Source organism: Lissotriton vulgaris, chromosome 10, assembly GCF_964263255.1.
Source record: "Lissotriton vulgaris chromosome 10, aLisVul1.2, whole genome shotgun sequence".
In the NCBI taxonomy this organism is placed as follows: domain Eukaryota; kingdom Metazoa; phylum Chordata; class Amphibia; order Caudata; family Salamandridae; genus Lissotriton; species Lissotriton vulgaris.
Genome location: NC_141698.1, coordinates 696,745,717 through 696,769,154, shown reverse-complemented (window position 1 = coordinate 696,769,154; position 23,438 = coordinate 696,745,717).

Below are 23,438 nucleotides of genomic sequence, written 5' to 3'. Positions count from 1 at the left end.
GCTTGCACTGTGTAACATGCAGTTTGCACTGATTGCAGAGTGCGGACAAGCATCCGGCACTGTGCAATCAGTGCGAACAGCATTTTGCACAGTGCACTATGCAGGCCGCGCAGCTGCACGAAGCTTACGTAGTGCAAAGTGCACTTCGGGTAGCTACGCGTAGCGCTACTTCGCAAACTACGTCCAGGCTTAGTAGCGAGGCCTTATCCGGTCACTTTGTGAGAATGCAATCAGAGATGTTATCTCAAAAATTAATTTTTCTCCTGGGACAAAGTAACACAAGGCGGTAGTATAGATCCCATACAGTGGCTAATAAAGACTTCTAACAATTAGTAAATTCTCGTTCTTGTGCAACGACATTTGTACTTGCACACACAATAATTTCATTTTTGTATACTTGTTTTATATGAAATCATCTACCAAACTGTCCAGTTTTTACATACAGCTCCTTACTTTTACTAGATACCCAAGGTAAGGACCTTGAGATTATGGGCCAGATGCATGACAAAACCATTTCGCATTTCCTATTTGCGAATCCTTGCAATTCGCAATTAGGAAATCACAAAACAGCATGCATGAAAGTGTATTGAACACTTTTTGCGATTCCTAGGGGATCGTAAATGAACTACCTCATGAATATTAATGAGATAAGTCGCAATTTGTGACCCCCTAGGGCTTGTGCATGTCCCATGGATGGTGGCCTGCTGGGTTCAAAAGACCGTCATTGCTTTTAAATGAAGCACATTTTTTTAAATGCGTTTCTAAAACAAAAATAAAAGGATTTCTTTTCATTTTTAAAGAGCAGGATGTGGTCCGTGGGACCACTGACTGCTCTTAAAAAATTCTGTAACAAACATTACCAGAGGGGAAAGTAGATGGTAAACTGTGAATGTTTTGCGACTGCATTTCAGTCACAAAACATTCCTACATACCGATGCGATTCGGTATTAGGAAGAGACGCCCCACACATGCCCCTCCCAAACAGGTTACCGGATCGCAAAAATGGGTGTGCTGCATCTGGAAAGCATTTTTCTGAGAGTGCTTGATGCTGTGCCCCAAAGTCTTTTAGACAGAATCCTACTGCTGCTACCTGCGCAGGGCCCCATTCGCCCCTCTCATGACCTACTACAAGCTACTACAATCTAATGGAAGGCAGAATAGTCTGAGAGTAACTTTATATAAAATACAATGAACAGTTTGTTGGGGACACTAAGCATCTCTACTCCCTATTTGTTGTGCTCTCTTTTAATTGAAGAACACCTTCAATATTCTCCTGCTGTGGATTTGATCCTTCAGGAATAGTTGTGTTGTGACAAATGACACACTGTTCCCAACCTACTCTTGAAAAGGAATTTTAGCACCTTCTCGACTCAATTAGTACAACATTTACCTGTGTTAAGGATCACATGCTTTTCACTTAATTACCACATTATCTTCATACATTATCATCCTTTGTTCCAACAAATGTAAAAGTTAAATTTACAAGCAAATATTGTACTCATCAGAGGTGACCAGTAAAGTGTACTAGTCTGAGGGAACAACAGGGACAGAGTAGTGTCCACGAGTCAAAACTATTGTGTAAAACACAGTCACACCTTGAACTACAACTGGATATTTGTCCTTATTATATGGAAGAAGCTTTTGTGACACATGGATCCTTTTGATGAGTTCTCATTGATTGGACTCACCAGTGAATATTGGATTGCACATTTTTAGATGGTCAAAGGTGCTGTGTTATGCTATCTTTATTTAATATTATCACAGATTCCATTTGCTCTGGCATTGGGGATTCAAAAATGCCAATGTTCATTTATTTGTTTTATTTTTTTACATGTAGGGATCATAATCATATGCAGTGCTGTTAGTCCAAAATTTGACAAATCCATAGATCAGACATGAACATCTGCCTCATTTGTTTTCTTTCTTCTTTCTTCTTTCATGATTTAGCAACATTAAATTTCTGGTCAACCATTTAATCAAACTGTGCCAATAATTTTAAAATTACATTTTCTTCTTTTGGTATTGTCATTTGTCTGAATTAAATTTTACAGATTGAATTATTTCATTTTTGGATGCTTTTGTCAACGAAGCTATAGCCAACTCATGCATGGGCTCTTTCGGAAATCTTGGTCTCTTTGTACTGCAGAATTACCCCTAGTTGTGATATATTTCCATAATTGTGGTTCTCTTTCTTCTATAGCCACAGAAATGGAATATCTGGAGAGACTAGAAGGAAGGTATTAAAGCTGTTGGACGTCAACTAATTTTTGCAAGCTTTCTGTTGTCTTTCCCATTTTCATATCCAGTGTTCTCTTTTCCATTGTTGCCTGTTTAAAATCTTTCGTAGATAATATTGATGTCCTTGCAAAAAATGAAAGTGAGTTAGTTAGAAAGCTTAAAAGGAAAACCTATGGTAGGACAATTATACATGCATAATAGTTTCATATATTTGGTAACTTTCAAACAATTTTTACTATGCTAACCTATTGATATTTTTACTGTTCCTCAATTTGGCTATTGATCCAAGAAGGCACTGCCTCTGTCCCTTCGGGTCCTTGGGGTGCATGATGTAAATATGTCCCTGTAAGCATGGCTAGTTGATATCTGAACTTCATAATGCTATGAAACCAACCTTTAACTCAACATTGGCAAAAGTGAGATAGACATGGCAAGCTGAGATGGGTACCAAATGTTTATAACGATGCTCATAACAGTATGCAAATCTAGTGTCAATAAACAATAGACTTAAATGTAATGGTGTCAAGTATTTTGTGCAACACTTCGAACATTAACACAGTGAAAACACACCACAAAATAAGCCCATAACATAGTTAGAATACTTGAGTAGTTTTTAATAAATAAAACAAGACCAAAAATGATAAGCATCCGATGTGTAGAACTGGAGATATTGATTTGCTAATTTGATAGTGAAAATTGTGTTGAAAGGCATAAAGAGCCAACTGTAAATATCCGGTAGCAACGGATGGGGTAAAAGTCAGAAGGCCATTCTGACTGCGATGGAGTACAGGGACCCAGTTAGGCCTGCTGACCAAAGTACCTTCAATCCTGGTTTAGGGATTTTTGAGTGGATCTGTGTGGAAGTTGCGTCATGCAGCCGAGGCAATGCATTCATTCCTTGATTTAGCGAGTCTATGTTGCGAGGTCCTGTTGTGCCAATGTCAAGGATCCTGTTGCCGGGAGTTTAGTTTCAAAGTCCGGTGTGGGGATGAGAGAAGTAGTCGGGGCAATGCGTTGATTCCGAAAACTTGTATTGTGATGCAATTCTTTTATGACATGTCCAAGCCACACAGCAGCAGATATGCATTAGTTCTGCTTGTGGTTGTGCCAGGCAGCAGAGGATATGCATCAGTTCTGATCAATCCACAGGCCGGCAGAGCACCTTTCAAGGGTCCAGGACAGGGGTGGCCCCACTTGGCAGGGTAGACTCACAGATGGCAGAGTTCAGGTACAGATAGAAAGTTGTTGGAAGGCTGTTATGTGCTTGAGGCTCCAGATCTGGAGGACAGCAAACTAGCCCTTGGAGTCACTTTGGGTTCTAGGTTCAAGGCATACAAGTCGTCCAGCTCTTTTTATACAGGCAAGAGGGCAGCAGGCAGAAAGTCAGCACAGCATAACACAGCAATGCAGTCCAGCAGAGTGGCAGTCTTTCCACAGCACAGCAGTCCTTCTACCTGGAAGTGCAGCTCCAGAAGTGTACTGAAGTGGTGGTGCCTGAGGTTCTTCCTATATACCCTGATGTACTGGTTCTGGAAGGTGTGAAAAGCTTCTAGACAGTGGCTTTGCAGTACAATAATATCCCTACCCCTCCTCTGACTTTAAGCTGGCTGCAGTTGCAATGCAGGGTCGTTAGGCCCTTTGTTTGGAAACAGAACACAGTTTATTCAGGTGTAAGTAAGGCTGGGGCCCAATCCTCCCTCCCATCCTGACAGTGATGGCCTATCTAGTAACACCTAAACTCCCGTTGTGTGTAGCTGTCTAGGAGTAATACACAAGTCCCAGCTACCAGCCACAGCCAGTCATGTAACAGGCTGCATTCACCAAAGGGCTAGCGCAAGAAAATGCTAACTTTCTCAAAGTATTTTAGGAAACAAAGGTCCTTAGCAAAAAAACTATTGTGGAAAATCATATATATTTAGATATGTAATGAGATCTATACTTCGATTGTTCAAATGAACATAATATTTAATGAAAACGTATAAGAAAACCTATTAGTGGGGACATGTGTATCATAAAAACGGAAAAAGGATTACATCAAATATTGTGGAAGATTCTAGCACACATTAATACACAATGTACATTTTGTGTCAGAGTGCATACATTTGATGATGTTTTGATCCCTTTAACTGAATACTGGGATCATCTTGAGGACAGGGCAAATGAGTGCCTGAGGCAATTGCCTGTCAATCGAGGTTATAAATGAAGAAGGGGAAGAAGGGGAAGGAAAGACGGGAGATTGAAATACAAAGGATTGGCAATTCACAATGAGAATATTGTCCATAGGTGGTAAGGCTTGCTCCATTAGAGTTGGGAAGGACTGTGACTAAACAAATGGTAAGCATCCGAGTATGCAGCTGTACAAGGGTATTGCATCTTCCAAGTAGTATGTTTAGAGGTTATGCATCAATGCAAGCAGGTAGTTACCTAGGACTCTGTCTTGAGTCATAGCAGTGTGCTAGGTCCAGGTTGAGTTAACTTTAGTTACAAGTGTAATGAGGCGCTGTGGAAACAAAGTTAATTGCTGTGGAATCTGGAAGAGTGGTTGTGAGTGTGGTGTAAGTGGGTTGTGATTAAATGCCAATCAGGAATGTCTTGCGCATGTTAATGATGTCAACTGCAGATTATTGCATCCATGGGAATGTCCTGTGGTTGGGGAATACACATGGTTCATTTCAGGAAACCAATACAGCAAAGTGCTGGTGATAGGGCTGTGGAAGGTTAGTCGCAGCGTAAGCGGCAGGGCCAAGGATGTATTCAAAGAGGTTTTAGTGCTTCGGCGAAAATTCTTACTGTAAGGATGGACTGTGAGATAGAGTTCCAATCTCGCAGTACATTTCCCCTGCCTATTAGCAAGCTTTACGTTAGCAATAAAAGTTTTATCGCTGTTTTGCTTGTGTTTTTGGTGGATTTTGCCGCTATCGCAGGATCTTTTATCACATTGGAGATAAACGTTGGTAATAACGTGCTATGTCCGCAATAGGATCCAGCGATAGACGGAGGTAAAAAAATATGCGCTAAGCGCGATTTGCGATATTAATCGCACGTCCTTGCTAATATACCCCAGAGAGAGAGAGCGAAGGTTGCTGCATAAGCATGCACGTCTCGAAAGGAATCCTAAGAAAGCATGATGGGCGACATCAATTGGCGTTTGACCTGGCAGGATTCGAGCGTATGGCTTGATGGCAATTCTGCACTGATCGTGACGTAATCTATATAAATAGCGTTAATAATGCCAGTTTCAGACAATTCCATGAGAGCATTGTGTTTGTTAACTATTTATATATATATGATAAGTTAAGCACATATTTTAAAGAAAAACACTTTTAAAGGAAAATACATAAAAAAACAGCGGAGGCTTGCTTAGAGCTCGGGGTTGGTGTCAAACCATGCGAGCATGTAACTTGATGGCAATTTTGAACGGAGTGCTCCGAAATCTCTATATACAACACTAACAATGTCAATTTAAGGCAATTCCATGAGATCAATGTGTTTATCCACAATTTATGTGTCTGATGAGTTAAACAGATATTTTAAAGAAAACTACTTTTAAGGAAAAGACACTAAAAAACATCCAAAAACATTGCAGGGACCTGCTTAGTGCTCGGGGCTGGAGAGAAGACATGCACAATCTACTCAGTCAGATATGTTAAGCATAGTTCACACCGCTTGAAAATATATATTACGCTTTCAAGACAGTTCTACTACTCATTTCCCCAATGACATGTATAAGTCCTCATACACTTAGTAAGTAATACATAATTGACCAAAGGGGGCAATATGAATTATTCACAATTATTTTCTTACATCTGTAACCCTGTGTGTAAGAACACTTATCAAGGTGTTACATGGCAATTCATCTAGTTGAATTATTAATTAGTCGATTTCAAACTGACATATGTACAAAAACATATTTACAACTGTCATAGCAGTTAGTGTATAATTGGCATCATGCACTACTACCCATTGCTTTCTTGCAGGTAGAAACTATCTGTGTGTATCTAACAGCTGCACATGTGCCTCATATCAAATACAAATATTTTATATCGCAATCTGATAACTACGCTTGTCATAGGGTGACATATTAGCCTTAAAGTTCCACTTTTGATCACATGCAAGAAAATAATTGGTAATAGTGCATGTTGCTCATTATACATTAACTACTATGACAGTTGCCTTGACTGCTTCTGAGCACCCCCACAGGATATGTTGGCCTAGAGACCAGCTAGCTCACAGTGCCACACTAGTCCCCCTAGCCTTAGCAGGAAGCAAATAGTTTCTGGCAACCACTGAACAAGGCAACCTTGACATCTCAGGGATCCTGGAAACAGATCAGAATCTTTCGCTCAGTCACTCATGCTTACTAGTACTTAGAGAAATATATAGAATACACAGTGAAATGTTTTCAATATATTTGTTGAACCAACTTTATTCTTGTATAGAATACATGTACTGCGATAAACAGTAGACAGAGCAGATGAAAGTGATTACAAGCACCAAAAGAGCAAACAGTATGTACAGCTCTACCATGGTCCTAAAACAGTGTAAATATGCAGGCATGTAAGTGAGGCAGTAATCAGGCGTACTCCTACTATGCGAATCCTACTCTAAGTGTACCTAGAGTGTGTGTAGGTGTAGAACCAAGAATCTCCCCAATGGAAAACCATTACCTGGAGGTAGAGAGTGAAGGACCACTTCTTGGTCACAAACTGAACACATCTCACCAGATGTCAGACCGCTGGGTGGTGAAGTCTCAGCATGCAGGGACCCTCTGTGCCATCTGAAGTGCCTCCTATCCTATTTTGTGTTGCATATTATTTGCATCTAACTCTAACTGAATACCTGTGCAACAAACATTATGCCATCAATACGGCAAATTAATATCACATGTGTATCCATTACACTACACAGGAGTCACTGACACCCTGCAGCATTCCCAGATAAGCTGGATTAATTTAGAGAGGCAGACTATGGGTACCTGGGCCTATAGCACAATGATGCAAAGTATTGCCTATCTGAAGCTGTATTACACAAAGTGCCCTGAGGGCGCAATAGGCGTTTGTGCCTCCTTTGCGTGCTCCTGGGGCACCTTGGTATTACAGAACGGGACGCAAATGCTTGTGTGTCCCCTTCTGTCCAACTGATAGCTCTGGCACACCTAAAGAGCCAGCACAATCTGAAGGGGGTTTTCTCTCACTTACATGGGGGCTAGCCCCCATGCAAATGAGGGAATCCCTTTGGCTCTGCAACTGCGCTGAATAACAGACACCCTAAAGGGTGGTGCACTGCCAGTACTCTCTCTGATTGCAGCCCTCTGCAGGGAGTAAAGGGAGTCCTACGGACCCTCAGACATCCTCTTGCAGGTAGGTGCAGTCCCTGACTGCATCCGCCTGAAGGGGATCTCTAATCCCCGTTAAAAGTGCAGGCAGGTTGCCACCTGCACTGTGAAAACACGGAGCGGCTTTAACCCTTTGTCTGCGGCGGCTATTCCGCCGCAGCGCTAACGGGGTGGGGCGGCTGCATGCTGGTGACAGAACCGCTCCGTCACCAGCTGCGGTTGAGCTATGCTGGTGACGGAGCGGTTCCGTCATGACCCACCCCGCTCATTAGAACGGCCGCGCAGGTGCGAAATCAGCGCCGCGCAGGCGCGGCTGCCGGGCCATGACGGAACCGCTCCGTCATCAGCACAGCCCAACCGTAGCTGATGACGGAGCGGTTCCGTCATCAGCAGGGGAGGGGTTAAAGGAGCTGCTCTGTTTTTCACATGAATGCGCTGCCCCTGGGGCAGTGGAAGTCTGGGGCTGCCTTGCGGCAGCGCATTCATCATAATACAGCACATTTTTAAAAGGTGGGCCCAGCACAACAAAGGAAATTGTGGCGCATGTATAATGCGGCCCATGAAAGACTACAATTACTTTGTCAGCATTCTAGATGTTGAGTTTCCAAGTTTTCAAAGGGGATTTTTGCTTTCATACAAACGATGCAGTCCTGAGAATGAGTTAGGGGATAAAAACAATGTAAGACCGAAACATCGACGCATTTCTCATCTTTCTCAGGATAAATGTCCAATAGAGTTGTTGTGTAATATCTAGTAAACATACGCACACAAGTTATAATCAGAAAGTGCGCATCCAGCACATCCATGACTGCTCAAAAACATCGCCCCAATGTGTTTAACGGAATGTGCAGTATTGATGGACTTGAAATGTTTTGCATTTTAGCCCTGGATCATATTTATGTGAATGTTTGACCAAAAATGATTTTCATTGATATTTTGTGTTAAATATACCTTTTTCAATGGATAGACCTGTGTTATTAATTTGCCTTTTTGAAGACATAGTTTGTTACATTGATATTCAATTAGAGTTAGATGCAAATAACAGGCATCATGAAATAGGATACACTCACATATAGATTGTCTTAGAATAATAACCTTGGTGGTGTAAACACAGCAATAAAATATCTTACAGATATTCAACTTGCAGGATGATTTATGCAGTCACACTTTGTTGGGTTTTCGGTTCATCCCTCAGGGGCCAGGCTGCAAGATGTCATTGCACTTATACTGACAGAGTTGTCCTTTCCACCTGTCAGTGCCTGTGTATGTTATGTTATGTTATGCTAACAATGATTTGTAGTGCGCTCGTTCACTGGTTGGTTTCTTGGCGCTGGGGAGACTAGGGGGTGGGCAGCCTGGAGCAGATCAGTTGTAAGCAAGTGTGAATAACCATGTTTTGAGAGACTTCCTGAAGTTGAGTAGGTTCGTGCTAAGTCTGATTTCCAGGGGGATGGAATTCCATAGTGAGGGGCCAGGGTCACAAACGTGCATCCCCCTTGGTGCCTCAGCTTGAAAGTCAGCACTGTCAGCAGGTGGAGTTGGGCCGAGCAGAGGTTATGTTATGTTATGTTATATTATTTATTATTTGTTAAGCGCACATACGCCCAAGGGCTTCTTGGCGCTGGTGAGAGAGTCAAACATAACAATACATAGAAGACATACAATCACTGTTTACAATAAGCCTGAGAAAAAAGAAAAGTTTTAAATGCCTTCCTAAAAGCAAGGAGGTCCTTACTGTGTCGCAGAGTCAAAGGGAGGGAATTCCACAGTGAAGCAGCTAAAAATTGAAAACTGCTGCCTCCCTGACGTTTCTTTTTGAAACGAGGGACCTCAAGTAGGTCTTTGTGGATTGATCTCAAGCTGCGCAAGGGTTTGTATTTGCGCAGTAGTAGTCTAAGGAACATGGGACCCTTACCCTCCAAAGCCTTGAACACAATACAGCCCACCTTGAATGTAGCTCTCTGTTCCACAGGCAGCCAGTGCAAAGTTTCTAGTCCATGTCTAATTGATTCCCACTTCGGGACTTTGCAGATAAGTCTCGCAGCTTGATTTTGCAGGTATTGCAATCTTTTAAGTTGGCCAATAGGCGCCCCCAAATAGAGGCCATTTGAGAAATCGGTGTGAGATAGGACTAGAGCACTAACTGTCTGAATTAAGGCCAAACCTGTAAGGAGATGTGCTATATTCTTGATCTTCCTCAGTTGAAAAAACCCCGAGGAGACCACAGTTCCGACTTGACTTTCCAAGGTAAGATCCTCACTAAGAGTCACTCCCAAACTTTTTACTGTACGGGATTTTTTTGGGGGCGAGCCCATGTCCGACGGCCAAAAGCTAGGACTCCAACTGATCTCACTCTTCCCAGGTAGAATGAGCTCCGTTTTTCCCGGATTTAACTTAAGGTGGTTTAGAGACATCCACCTCTGGATAAAAGACATAGTTGCTCGAAATTCCTCGGCAGCATTGTGAGAATTTAGCACAAAAACCAACTGAAGGTCGTCTGCATAATTATATACATCAACCTTAAACTCTCGTAGGGAGAACAACAGAGGCCGCATATACAAATTAAATAATAAAGGGGACAAGGAGGATCCTTGAGGAACCCCACAAAAGGAAATGTTTTTAGGGGCTGTGAAAGAACCCAGTCGAACCGATTGGGTACGTCCTGAAATAAAGGATTGAGCCAGGCCAAGGCCAAGTCCCGAAGACCGGCCTGTTCGACACGGTTGACCAGGATGGTATAGTCAACCGTGTCGAACGCGGCAGACAGGTCCAATAACACCAAAGCCTGGTGCAAGTCCCTGTCTGCGTTAGACCTTAAAGTATTCTGAACGGCCAATATCACTGCCTCAGTAGAGTGACCAGGCCGGAAACCTGCCTGGTTGGGTTGTAAATAGCCAGAGGCTTCCACAAAACTTGATAGGCAGTTGGTTACATGCGCCTCGATTATTTTGGATAAATAAGGCAGTAGCGATATTGGTCTATAATTAGAAAGGTCTGAGGAGTCAATGCCAGGTTTCAGGTTGCGTGAGGGCATGTAACGGGAGATGCGATTATCGATAAATTTGGGGCAGGAGCCATTTAGGGATTTGTACACCAGGCAGCGAACCTTGAAGGCACAGCGCTGAGGGATGGGGAACCAGTGCAGTCCTAAGGAGAGGAGAAGCATGTTGCCACCTCAGTTGTTTAAATATTATTCGTGCTGTTTCGTTTTGTACCAGTTAAAGTCGCCTAGTGAGGCTGAGTGGGAGTCCCAGGAATGTGGCGTTTGCATAGTCAAGACGGGATAAGACTAGGGCTATCACAACCTGAACCAGTGCAGCTTGAGATAGTAACCTGCTTATCTTCCTTATTTTTCGCAGCTTCAGGAAGCAGGTTGAGATCACGGTACCTACGTCCGTTTTGAGGGATAGTTTGTTGCCAATGGTGACCCCAAGACTTTTTTACTGAGGATGTGGGGGTAGGGGGGGAACCCAGGTTTTTTGGCCAGTAATGTGGGCCCCAGTGTCTGTGTGCACCGCCCATCAGTATCAGTTCTGTTTTGCTGGGGTTCAGCTTTAGGTCGTTATGGTCCATCCATTGATGGATGAATGTCATGGTGGATTAAAAGTCAGAGATTGACTGGGGAGAGTTGTCAATCTTGAACATAAGTTGGAGGTCGTCTGCGTAGTTAATAATGGTCACTCTTCTTTCTTTCAAGGATCTTATTAGGAGGTGGAGATTGAAGAGGTGGGGGGGAGGGAGGAGCCCTGTGGGACCCCACACGAAGTGTTTAGTTTGTGGGTGGTGAAATGGCCAATGCAGACTTCCTGGGTGCGATTTCTTGGAAAGGACTTCATCCAGCTAAGCGCTGGACCCTGGAAGCCTGACTCGCTGATACGGTCGGCAGGAATATCATGCTCGACCATGTCAAATGCCGCCGAGAGATCAAGCAGCACCAGGGCCGGGGCATTCCTGTGTCCGCTTTTTCACGTAAGGAGTCCAGTACTGCTACCATCACTGTTTCCGCAGAATGAGCTGCCCGAAACCCGGCTTGGCTAGGGTCGAGGAAACCTGTCTGTTCCTCAAAATTGGACAGGCATTTGGCCATGTGGGCTTCTAATATCTTGGCCATGTAAAGGAGTAAAGAGATGGGGCGGTAGTTTGCTGGTGTCTGGAGGTCTGCGCCTGGTTTCTTTAGTAAGGGGACTACCATGGCCTCCTTGAAGGTGTTGGGGATACAGCCCTGAGATAGAGAATGGTTTAGGAGGGCAAGGGCTGGATTAGGGAGAGCTGTTTTCAGTATGTGAGGGGGACAGTGGTCCAGGGGGGAGCTAGTAATTTATTCAGGGTCTCTGAATCGATGGGGGGGGAAGTACTCCATCGAGTGGGGGTACCTAGGAGTAGGTGGGGTAATTGGAAACCAGGTCTTCCATTAGGAAGGGACCCTCAGGTTACAGCCTGGAAATGTATTCTCCCTGTATGTGAAATACCTACGTGACTGTAATAAATGTGCAATTTTTCTTATTAACACGTTCCAATAATATGAAGCATGCATAACGACAAAGGTTCCCTAGAGATATACAAATGTACCAAACTGACCACTATGTAACTTGGGCGCTTTTGTTGAATAGGTCTTGTTACTGTGATAGTCTTTTGGGACACACGTAAACTATACTTTTTACATCACAAAATCCTCAGCACAACCGTTGTGCATACATTACTGTGGATAATTAGACCAAGTGCATGTCATGATCCAACCCTCATCTCAATGACTAATTCCTAACAATAGAAAATCTTTTTGTGCTCTAAAATGGTATATTATTTGTTGCATGCAGAGCAAGACAAGAAAGATGAACCCGCGAAAATTATTTTATTGAAAGCAGAAGAAAACACCTCGTCTTAGAATGATCAGGTTTGAGCACTTGGAAAATCAATTGTTTTTTTGTGTTGCCACCATTACATTTAAAGCGTAGACACTGTGAAACGTTAAATCATACTACTAAATAAGACCAACTAAAAATGTTCCAGTAAGCTTAAGTACATCAATTTATTTGCCTTAGATGCCTGAGAAAAGTAAGATGAAGTAATCTCAAAATAATGTCTTACTTTTATCAGTTCCTACCACTGTTTTCGTCTGCTGTTGCCTAGCATGGTTGTGTTAGTCTGGCAGCTGTTATTAAGTAGTCCTGATATGAAGGTTGACAAAAAGAGATGATTGATTTCAGGATATTTGCAAAGTGGCTAGCATTCTCAAGAACCAAGATAAGTTATGATAATTATATTGCTGCCAAGTTGGAGTTATCATATGTAAAATATGTATGGTGCCAGGAGCTATTCTAGCAGTAAATACTCACTAATTATGCAGTACTTGGGAAATACGTGTAGGCACTCATGTTTCTCGCATTGTGAGAAAATGGGCAATTTGACAGACGAAGCTATACAAGGAAGGGAGTAGGTTGTAAAAACAAAACAAACCATTTTTAAGATGCATATTTCAGAGAAATACAGGCTATGTAAACAATATTTGGAGCTAAATGAAACTTCACTTTGACAAAATTATAAAAAACTGAAATTTGAATCATACCGGCTAAAATGGAGAAAAGGGCTGCCCGTCACACAAGCACCGAAATCTTTCTGTCATGAATTGACCAGTTTACTGATAACATCCAATTTACAGCCAGTGTTTTACATGCCGGATGTTATTTTTATTTTCTTCAAAACATGCACTTCTGTGTACCGAGTAAAATATTTCTATAAAAACATAGGGGCATATTATCAAGGGATTTATCTCCGCTTTTTTGGCTTTAAAAGCCAAGAAAGCGGAGATAAAATGATCTCCCTATCAGCAACAGGGTGCTAACATGCAAATTTGCATGTTAGCACCCTTTTTCTCTACGCTTCCCCTTGCATCTCTAATGAGATGCAAAGGGGGAGTTCCAGAGAAAAATAGTAGGAGAAACGTTGTTAAGCGACATTTCTCCTATTATCAAGGATTTCGCTAACCCTGTTAGTGATTAAAAAAAAGCAGCGCTAACGTCGGTTAGCACTGCTTTTTTTACACCTCGTATTTTCCTGACTTAGCCCTGATATCCTATGGAAGGTGGATATCATGGCTAAGTTTGTGAGCCTCTCTCATCAAGCTAACATCAAACTTCGAGAAATTATCGTTGGTTTTTCAGCGATAATCTCTCATTTGGCAGTTAGCGAGAGGATTTTTATCACTTTTGAGTTAAACCTTGCAAATAGCAAGTTATCTCTGCGATAATTTCCGGCGATGCTTAGCGTTAAAAAATTTGTTGCTAAGCCTCGTTAGCGATAAATATCGCTAATCGTTGGTAATATGCCCCATAATTTTCAGTATGGCCGAAGAAAAGTCTTGATGAAATCTGACTGTACAGTCTGCTCAGTTTTTTTTTATAATGATCTAGAACTAGAGCTCTACTGTTCAGAAGTAGCATTTCGGCGTGCGTTACCGTAAAGAAAAATGAAATGAAATGAAAATTGCACTTATATAGCGCGTAACTACCCGGAGGCCTCGCAGCAGAGGCATACAGTGAAGAGAATAAACACATCTCTCCCTTCCTCAGACATACATAACTAATAAAAATCAACTTTAAGCATTCTAGATTGTTGGTGTTTTGAGAGTTACAAGGCCACTTCCATTTTTTTAGGAGTCAATGTGCTGATCACTGCACAATGAAAGTGCACCAAAGAGTCAAATAACGTGCAGAATCATTTTCCGTAATGTCGCAAAAAGTTCAAGATTGGATTATGTCACTATTTTGATGTTGGTGAGGTGAAAGGGCATGTGAGTCCACTTCTTGTGATGTAATGGGGTCAAGGGAGAGGTTGTCAAGTGCCCTGATATGTCATTTCCTCCATCCCTGGCATTTAGGTGAATTGACGTCCATGGCTTGAACAAAAAAATGCACGTATATTTATGCTCATACGCAAAGGCAGATTCTTGGGTATATTCCCAAATATGTCTTCAACTCATACCCACTTGCAAAAAGAATGTAGATTGATTGTTGTCAAGGGCAGGAGTAGACTCCATTCCATGGTAAGAATAAAACACCATGAACATTGGTGGAGGTGGAGGGCAATGGGGTTCTCAACTAGGAAACATACTTTCCCTGTGGAGAAGATAAAATGTTGATTGGCACAGATGGTCTGCCCAACTGTACAATGTCTACACTTAAGAATACTGAATTGCAGCTAACGTTAGGAAAGCGAAACCCACAAACTAGGTTTGACGCTCTTCCAGGTTTTCACTCAGGTGTATCATTGAATACGTTTATATAATCTACAAAGTTATAAATCTGCATCCCAGGCAGGCTAAAAACCTGAGGGTGCAGATTTCCAGCCTTTTCTATTAATCAGTCCTCCAGTGTTCAGTGTTTAGACATATATATTTTTAAAAACATTGTACAACTTGTACAAAAGAAGTAGATGGGGCCCGGGCAGCACTTATCTTCAGACTTAGAAGAAATTCAGAGAAAAATGTTCTGAGAAGATAAAGTTCAGGAGGACAAGGCTGCTGGCGATGTCCGAGGTGGGAGTGTCTTTGCTGCAGAGCCACTTAACGAAGTCACAGTGAACATTTCACTGTTCGAACATAGTCTTTTTTTGGAAGTCATACATCTCCAGCAGGATGATGCAGGAAGTTATAGACAACGAGAGTTACATGAGGCCAGAACAATCAATGGTTGACACCTTCTCAAGGATACTAGAGGCATGATATCATCAAAATAGAAAAACTAGTGGCAGGAGGAACACATTGATAGAAATGCCTATGTGGGGAGCCAATGATCATTGTGGTAGATGGGATGAGACATGTTGCTGACACCACAGAATCTGAGGAATGTCGGTTGATCAAAATGTTTTATTTTCACTTTATGAGGCCAATTCAAAAACTGCACTTTTTTAGTAGTGATGGAGCAAGGTTTTATATATAAAGAAACGTGCTTGTATTTAGCCCTCTCAAAATAACATGTAACCTATTAACCAACATGTTTTGTATTATTAACAATTACATTACACAACATTTCTAGTATCTAGGGGAAGCTTGTGTATGTGCTTTTACTAAAAGTAACCCAAGTGCATTAAAATGGCTGCCGAAAATGCGGGAACTCTTCTACGCATGCGTCTGCAACATCTAGGTGGTGTGACGTATCTATTGCTTTTGGTGGGAAGTTCTTGCAGCTGCGCACTAGAATTAAAGATGGCCACTTCATGTCTCACATACTGATGCACATGCTGCTGCTTTGACTAAAATGTGTTCATCCTGCTTAACTATTAATGCTATAGTTAAAATAAAGTAATGGGGTTAGAGTAGAAATGAGTGGTATACAGTGCATTCATTTATTTTCACATTCTAATGTGTCTCTTTTTGACTTTATTAATAGCTCGTATTTGGGCCTGAAGGGTGACTTGTAACACCATAATGAATTCCCTCTGCGCATGTGTCAAGAGCAGTGAGAGACCTCGAGTGGTGTCAGTGACCATCTTGCCTGCGATACGCCTGGGAAGATGACCCTGTGACCTGCAAAAGGAAGACAACTTGTAAATTTATTTTAACTTTGTATGCTAAATGAAATAATATTGCTGGGTGGAATAAAATCCATGGAAAAGTAAATTATGGGCGGGAACATTGATCAAATTTATTGAATAGAAATTATCTCATACTGGTATGGCGTGATGACCTTTGCTCGTCTTTCTGAACAATCAAATGAAGGGAATACATGAATGTGCAACACTGGGGGGTGGTACATTGCCCTGAAAAATGGTATAACTAAGGTAGGCTCAGATAGTTAGATTGTCCGACTTGTCACAGACCTGTCACTGACCCAATGTACGCTGAAGGAGAATCAAGAGCGGAGGGCTGGTCAAGCCCTCTGTCAGAAGAATAGAGAGTTTACTGAGGGAGAAGATTTGATGACCCAGTCGGGGTCGTAGTGTTAGGAGCAGAGAGGGGTGTGACGCTGGCATTGCACTTAGCTGAGGATACCTGTCTTGATCAGCACCTGTCCTGTCCTGTAGGCACCTGAATTTGTCGGAAGCCCTTTCCTTTCTCTTGTCCCAGCCCGTGGCCACAGTTGGTCATTGCACCATTCTAGGTAAATATAATTTGTGTGATATGTCCTTGTACTGTTTTCCCTTTCTCACCCTTCCCAGGTACCAATGCCAAAAAATATTTCTTTGAAGTCTTCCAAGTTTTATGCTTTAATAATTCTTTTCTTTCTTGAAACATCTTTAGTTTCATTATTGTGGCTATTAACTCACAAAATATTTCATAGATAAAGTGTTTAAAATTTCCCCGCGTATGTGGTTATTTCATGAAGGCAAAAGGTATTCTCTATCTATTATGCTAATACCCTTTTGATCATTAAGACTTAGAGTACAGGTGACATGGATTGGTAAGTTATGGTGTACAGGTATAAGTCCTAGAGAGAATAAAATTCAGATAGGCAGGAGAATAGGCAGGATTGCTGGTTCAAGGTGTGAATGTTTATAGGCCCAGGTGAGCATGGTAAATTGAGCTGGTAATCCCGCTCGCGCCATCAGTATTTCTTTGGTAGCAGAGTAGTGGTTAGGGTTTAGTTAAAATAAGTAGTTAGTTGCGTATTGATTTTATATTGATTTCATACTGATTTTATGTATTAACCAAAACCCGTTTTGTATTGTTATTCGTTGTTTGGAAATCCCCGGGGATATTGAATAGCAGGTGGTAAATGCAAGCCACACTGCAGTGAGGTTACTTGCCTGATGAAGTAAGTGCAGATAGTTAGGTAAAACTTGAAGCACTGGTTAGGGATTGTCTTGTATAAAAGTGAGAGTAATTGATAGCAAAAGAGTTCAGTGGTGAAACTTTGGCCTTATATCACCTAGAGAAGGTAAGTCTGAAGGAGTAACAGGTCCTTTGATGCTCGTGAGAAGAGTAAGCGGAAGAGGTTTTACTTGTAGGGTCTGAAGCGTAAGCAGAAGGGATATACTTGCAGTGAAAGAAATGGACTTTTCTTTGAATTTAGTTTATCAGGCACAGTAGCAAATGTTTTTATGTTGTTAATTAATGAAACGTGCATTTAAATTAAAAAGAATTTGAGTTGTCGTATTACCTCACAAAGGAGGGGTCAGTTGCGGGTGCTGCACTGACGTCACAAAGAGCCGCGCTGGGATTGGTTGAGGCGGCGGGTGTGTAGCTGAGGTAATATTGTAAAGGAGGGGTGAATGCCAAGCCTGAGAACTCCTCTCACAGGAACAGCCGCACAGCCATTGTTTGAATTTATTTGAAAATTAAATATTGATTGGTCTTCGAAAATAAGAGACAAACTGGTATTAGGGAAGCATTTAGTGAAGTAAACAATTGAGTAAATTACAATAATTGAAATTTCAGCGGAAATATTATGTGGCATTTAGGTCCAGTATTTATAGGAAATGGCCCTGATAGAAGAAAGATACTTAGGGTTTGCTAAAGAACTGCAAATTAAAGGAAGACCTTATTTCATGTAAATTTCGTTTTTGCAGAAATGTAAGAATGACTTCAAAAAGGATAAAATCATTAAGACGAGAGAAGGAATAATTATTCCACCACCAAAAACGCCTGCATCATACATGATGATATTAAGAGGCTACCACACTTGTATATTGTTAGAAAACTGGACGATGGCCTACTAGCATTTCCAGAATACGGTACATTTAATGAGAGGATTTTGCACAATTTATGAAGTCGCATAAATGAATTAGACCCCAGATCAAGATTAACGCAGTATGAAGCATTAGAATAGTGGGACACTGAGGCTTTTGAGTGAGATAGACCTAGATGTAACAGGAATTTAGTATATTTTATCCCAGATTTCCCCGAGAGACAAGAGACAAGCAGAAGAAACAGTGCATGTTAGTGGAAGGATTGTATCCTGTATTGACCACAGAAGAAAAAACAGGAAGTAAACGTACAGAGAAAACGAAAAATGTAATGCCTAGTAGTGGTGATTCAGAAGATGATTACCTTGAGGAATTATTCATGAAAAATCTGCCACCCTATCATGAAGAAACCAATAGAGTTAACCCTAGTGCTCTGTTCTCAAAGCCACCTTTGATTCCCCATATTGTACATGAAACCACCATAGAAAAGGTATTGCAAGAGAAGGAAAAAGAAGTGATAAATAAACAGAGAAGTGAGTTAATATATAAAAGCCCCCAACTGAATATGAGTCCTGTAGCTCTAACTATACCAGTAACTATAGTTCCTGTTGTTCCCTTGTATGGAGATAAGCATCCCTGTCCTAAAACTCTCGTTCTAACCACACCCAGATTACAACCCAGAAAAGAAAACATAATAGTTGATGACCTGGCACGTGAGTGAAAGTGAGTGATTTCCCTGATGGATTTGCCTATAAGAGAGCCCATAGGTGATTTGATCATGAAAATGAGACCTGGAGGTTCGAGAGATGTACAGATGGAAACATCCATAGGAACAAGCAGTGCTACCGTAGTAACTCCAAAAGAAATAGAAAGATGGTCCAGAGAAATAAAGAAGCTAAAATCACAGCCAAAGGCATTGGACATTTTCAAATTAAGAGTAAAACTAGAAGAAATGATAGCTGGGAATGTAGGATTAGAAAGACTAAACACATTCAGAGAAGAGGAGTTTTTATTCATATATGGAAGTATCACTCAAAATACAAAAATATTTCATGAGAAATTAATTAATTTGGCCTCTGACATGGGAATTGACATAGGTAAATCTAACGTATTGCAGAAACCTTACAGAGCGGAATTTTCTGACAAAGATTTAAAAAACATGAATGTGTCAGGACAAAAATTGCAAATAAAAGGACTATTGTCATTATTGAAAAAATGGGGAGATTTAGATAGATGGAAAGCTGAATGGACAAAGAAAAAGAAGGAAGCCCAGGCAACTAGAACTACCGCCAAGTATTTAATGAAAGAAACAGAAAAGGTTGAAAGGTTTTGCCAATGAGAGTAGTCCCAGGAGGAGGTTATGTACATGTCCCATGGTCCCGACAGGATGTTTTATCATTTACAAACAAATTCTGAAATCTTAGAGAAAAACCTGTAGAATGGTACGGGCAAGTCGAGAGATTTGTGAAAGTTCAAAAGTGCTACTAAAAGATTTAGATGGTTTGTTTGACATAATTGCCCCTGCACATTTGTGGACAGAATGCAAAATTACGGTAGATTGGTCCAATGATAAATATCCTAGAGATCCAAAAACAGGAGCTCCGTCAGATGATATGATGAAAAAATATAATCAGGTAACAACTTATTTAAAAGGGAAAATACCCCCCAAAAAAACAAATTGGACAAAAATAGACAGAACAAACCAAAACAAAGATGAATCAGCACATGCATATTATGAGCGTCCTTTTCAGGTATTCAAACAGTACAGTGGGTTGGAGAACATTGATAATAAAGACATGACACATTTTATATATAGTTTTGTGTCAGGACCAAAGCAGTAAATATCACAAATAATCAAAAAGGATAAATTATGTTAGAAGGCAAAGCCTATCAATGAAATTCTCAAGTATGCAAAATACTGTGGGGATGAAATCGATAATAGGCTAAAGAAATTAGAAGAAAAGGTAATGTACGCACAAGTTAAATTAGCAGAACAGCAGGCAATCCAGTTATTTCAACAGGCAAATAACCAAGAAAGAGGGGAAGGGCAGAGTGAAGGTAGCGGGTGCAAACGAAATAGAATGAGCAAAGAAGAGCCAAAGATAAAGTTTCCCTTTCACGGGTGCGGAAAATTAGGGCATTGGAAAAAACAAGTGTAAATTAATACAGAATAATAATGTTCAAACTCAAAACTTGAATCCACAGACGCAGAATGAAGTATCACAGAGGCAACCACGGCAGGTAATACAAAATTAGTTACCCTCTGCCCCTATGCCAGATTTTGTGAGTTAAGCCAAATACAGTGTGGATACCGGAAATTGGGAGGGAATTGGTAAAGAAAATACAGTAACACCACAGTTTCTCTTGCAAGACACATTTTTTTTAAATTTTGTTTATTGAAATTTTTTTAAACAGTTATTCCCCCCTTCCCCCTCCCCCACAGGACCATTTCCACAAAATCTTAAATCATGAACTAACAATATAATCCATATTACTAATACATTTTGTCATGAGAGCATGGAAAAAATTAAACAAAGAAAAGAGATCCAGACAAATTAGGAAAAGAATATTTCCATAGGACGAGGATAGGATGGGGAAGAGGACTACAGATAAACAGTTCTAAATTACTAGTGGTTAACCCACCCCTTTTCTCCATTCATTAATTGGAAACCAGATTTGTTGCCCCCTTGTTCTACCCCTTTTCCCCTTCCATGCATAAATCGCATTTTCTATGTTACAGCTGTATAGCAACCTTGCTACCCACTGCTGCAACGTAGGGGGTGTTCTATCATTCCAAGCTGTAGCTATACATAACCGCAATACTGCCATTGCCACAAAGAGAAAGTACTCTTGATTACCTTGGAGAGTATCGTTTGCTACCCCTAACATAATAAACTCTGGTTTTATCTTTACCTTCACTTTTAGTGCCACATCTAAAAATCCCCCCCATTGTGCGATTTTGGCAGGTGTATAATACAGTATGTACAAAGTTTTAAAATGCTGCGCTTGCAGAGCTGATGAGCGAAGGATTTCTTGCCCCAGCTGTAATGATTCCCCAAACATCACTATCCCTAATCTGTTGATCCATTTTATTTCCATCTTTTCTAGATCATCACCTCTATTCTTAATTAGTTCCATATACAGCCTCCCGACTGTGCACCCCTGCCCCTCCTCGATAATCTGCAGGATTGTATTACTTTCAAATCCTCGTGCCCCTCCTGCCTTGCCTGCTAAGAAGCTTCTTATCTGTAAGTACTTAAAGAAACTTCTTGAGTTCATTCCATATACCCCTTGAAGGGCTGCGAATTGCTGCATACCCTCTGGCACTATGAGATCCCCCACCTTCTTTACCCCTAATCGTTCCCACTCCCCAAAGATTACATCTGAAAAAATGTCCTGCAGCATTGTGGGGTTTTTGACCAATCTAGTATGTGCATTATATCTGCCCTAGCCCAAGAACTTCTTAAAGGCCCCCCAGATCTTATATGCCGCCTCCACTGTTTTAGATTTTGTTTTTTTGAAGAAGCTCGGTTCTGTGTGTTTCAGAAACACATTCTCTGTTTCTACTCCTAACACCAAACCATATATTTCCGTGGACCCAGTATGAATTTCTTCCTCCATTTCGGCACCACCCAAAAGACCTGTCATCTGCTGTAATGCTGCTGCCCAATAGTACGATTTCAAATCCAGCATAGCCCAACCCCCCCGTTCCCGTGGTAATGACATATATCTCAGTGCTCTTCTTGCTTTGCCTTGGGACCAGATGAAACGATTAAAAACTTGTTCTATTGTAATAAACCAATCAGCATTGAAAAATAACGGGATTGATCTAAATAAATATAAAAATTTAGGCAGGAGATTCATTTTCACAAAGTTTACACGCCCCACTATAGACATATGTATATTATGTACTCTGTCTAGGTCTCGCTTTGCCTTGTTTATTATTGGACTAATGTTTATGTCGACTAGCTTATCTAGTTTTCCGTGTTAGTCACTCCCAAGTAAACACCTTCTGCCACCACCCTTGAGTCTGTACATACTGTATGTGCATTGTGAATTATTTGTGTTTTGGCCGTATTCAGAGCATAGCCAGCCACCCGTCCAAACTGGTCTGCCTCAATTTCTATCTCCCTAATAGCATCAGTGGGTGTGGGAGTAATCAGGATTAGGGACGAGGGCATGGAAATGATAATTCCAAGGAATTGCAAAAGAGTTGTTAAAATTGTAGTGAGAAGGAAATATATGGATTGGGAGACTATGCTTAGCCTAAATGTATACCAACATTAACCCCAACACTAATATTAAGATATTGACACCAAATGTATGTGGTCTTAATGATAAAGTTAAAAGGCAGAAAGTTGCACTGATGCTTAAGGAGTCGCGGGCAGACTACATATGTTTGCAGGAGACCCACATAGAGGGAAATAAGTTGCACTTACTGGAGCAGCTTGGGTTCCGAGTGCTAGCCCATTCTAAGCAGGGAGCAAGACACATTTTTTGAAGAGGATAGTTTATGACAGTGCCTGAGAGGGGGTGAGTAGGAATGCGTACTTGGCGCATCCTTACCGGTAGATCAGTCAGGTCCTTACGTTGAAGGAAAAGTTGAGGGAAATTACATCACCTTCTTGTTGGACACTGGTGCTACCCGTTCTACTGTGAGAACAGCAGACAACCCAAACCTACCCCTCTCCGGAGAAGCAAGCCAAGATTAGGACTACTGTTACAGAACCAATAAAAGTACGTATTGGTAATTTTAAAGAAATGCGTATATTTGTGATGTGTGATTCCAGTCCCGTAAATTTGCTAGAAAGAGATTTATTGTGCAAAATGAACTGTACAATTTTTTGCCCCCCAAATGGTGTTGAGATTCAGACAAAAGATGGAGATGGCATTTGTAAAATCATGTTAGCCAAGCAAGAAACTGAATTTAAAAAGATGACCCAAAAGATTTACCAGAAGAGCTGCAAAATACTGTAAACCCTGATGTGTGGGATTTTACCGGAAAAGAAGTAGGATTAATGCCAAATGTTGATCGAATAAAAGTGACAGTGAAGGAAGGTGAAGTTTTCCCAAACACTCGACAGCACAAAATGCGCCCAGAAATAAAAGCAGGAGTTGCGGCAGAAATAGATCATTTGGTTGAACAAGGCATTTTAAAAGAAATAATGAGCAGTCCATGTATTTCACCTATAATTGGCATAAAGAAACCAAGCGGAAAATATAGGGTCGTACAAGACCGGCGCAA